Source organism: Anastrepha ludens, chromosome 2 (assembly GCF_028408465.1).
Source record: "Anastrepha ludens isolate Willacy chromosome 2, idAnaLude1.1, whole genome shotgun sequence".
Lineage (NCBI taxonomy): Eukaryota > Metazoa > Arthropoda > Insecta > Diptera > Tephritidae > Anastrepha > Anastrepha ludens.
The window spans coordinates 129,604,951-129,607,195 of NC_071498.1; positions in this window are offsets into that span (position 1 = coordinate 129,604,951).

The window sequence follows — 2,245 nt, forward strand, 5'->3', positions numbered from 1 at the left end:
ATGCTACTCCTTTCTAAAAAACATTAAAACATTGAAAAACTCATAGTTTTAAACACATTTTTTTTTAATAGAATCCAATAATTATGCAGAAATATTTAGAATTTAACGGATGCGTTTTAGCGAAAAAAAATATATTTTACTCTTACTTGTATTTGACATTCAATTAAACCTTTTTTACAATGAACTGAAGCTGTTTTTATAACAAATAATATTAGTTTGGGGTTTAGAAAAATATCAAAAAAAAATTAATTAAATTAAAAAAATAGGTTTCACATTGCACTCAATCAAATGAAGTTGAAAATAGTTTAAACGTTTATTTTAATGCCTTTCATTTTAAATCAACAAAACTGTTTATTGAGAAAAAAAATGTGTGCATATATAAGTAAGTGAAGCAAAATAAAAAACAAATTCAAAATTTTTTATGCAATAAAGCTTTTTTGTATCCCCCCAGTCCAAAAATAAAATACAAACATAGACTAAGCTGTTAGATAAACAATTTTGTCTATGCCGCCTAGGCATTTTTGCACCTTTTTCATAAGAAACGTAGTGGAAGTCCTGCTCTGCAAATGGATGTCCAAAAGGCATTCCAGCTTGACCTTGTCTGGTGTACGAGTATACTCAAGAGGCGCTTCTGTGCTCTAACATAGCCACGTTAAGAAGGGGCGTAGGAGGCTCTGGACGGGGTGTAGGCGACTCAATATAAACTCCGCGAAAACTGAACTGCTTGTAATTCTCTTTACAAAGAAAAATGGGCTTCCTTTGATCTCCCGGCTAGTTTGTAAATGTGTGAAGATTCCTTTGAGCGAGAATGTCAAGTACTTGAGACTCAAGAATGATAGAAATAAGATTTTGCCCATCAGAGAGTGCGTGATGTCACATTAGCTGAGTTGTGCAGTGTTGCCAACCATTTGCTCTTCACGATAACTTTAGTGCTTTTCTGAATTGTTTCTTTTTTGAATTTAAGGCTACCGAAACGGTTAGTTAAAAATAAACTGCATTATTAAACAAAAGAATGTCAAAAAGTGTCACTTTGAGAAGATTTTAACGCCAATGAAAATTTGTTGATTCTTATAAAATTTTATATTTTGAAATAGCAAAATTAATTATTTCCTCCTTTTAAGGTTATGCAACCTTCTAAACATCTAACCATCTCAACTCTCACCCTCTCAAACTCTCTCAATTCTTCTTAACATAAAAAACCTTTTTACACATTTTAAAAAGCATTTGAATTTACTGAATGCGAATTAAAACCATGGAGGTGTAATCTTTTCTTCCGCTCCTCAATCCTTAGTGGGACATAGGGCATCAAGAGTTGTATTCATAGTTATTAAAAACCATACAAAGTTCTTTAAGTCATTCAATACAAATTTTGTATTATCTTTTCTTTAAATGGGCATTTTAGTGCGTTTTTATCTTCAGAGCTAGGCAACACTGCAGTAGCGAGAAAGAGAGATTTGACTGCTGGAAGAAGAAGAACATCAACAACAACTGTAATCGCGATCAATGTGACCAGATGTTGAAAAAAGTAAAGCTAAATAAAACTGAGTAAATTATTGAAATAATTAAAAAAAGGCATATTTTACAAAATTATAAACATTAAATTTTAATTAGAACAGGCTAGAAAAATGTCATGAAGAAAGAACTAAAACTCCGAGACTAAATAACAAAGAAAATGCTAATTCAAGCTATGAAAATGGTAATCTGGTCGTACTGGTCACCAATTGTGCTAATATGACGTCAGTCATTGTCAAATTCGCTGAGAGCAAAGTAACGGTATCACGACAGACGTCATCTTAATATTTCTTCCATCATACTTGAGACTCATTTTAAATAGGAAACTGACATGGAAACCTAATATTGAGGAAATAGTAAAGTAGGTCAACGTTGCATTTTTCACTTGCAAAAAAGCAGTCGGTATTAAGTCGTAGTTAGCACCTCATGTTACACATTCGGTATATACTTCTGTAATCAGGTAAATCATAATACATGGAATACTTGCCTGGCCATCTGCCCAAAAGGCGCGTTACGCAAAAGTCGAGAGGAAGATCCAAAAAATGTGATTTTTTATGATTCTCTGCTGCTTTAAAGACAACCCCAAAGAAAGCGCTGGAAAAGCTAATCAACTTGCCTACACTAAGTCTTGTAGGGAAATACTTTGCCGCTGCCTCGGTGCTTAGACTTAAAAGTGTGGCGCTATGTAAGGGCCGATGGTTTGGCCACGTCTCTATTTTGCACACTTTGAATA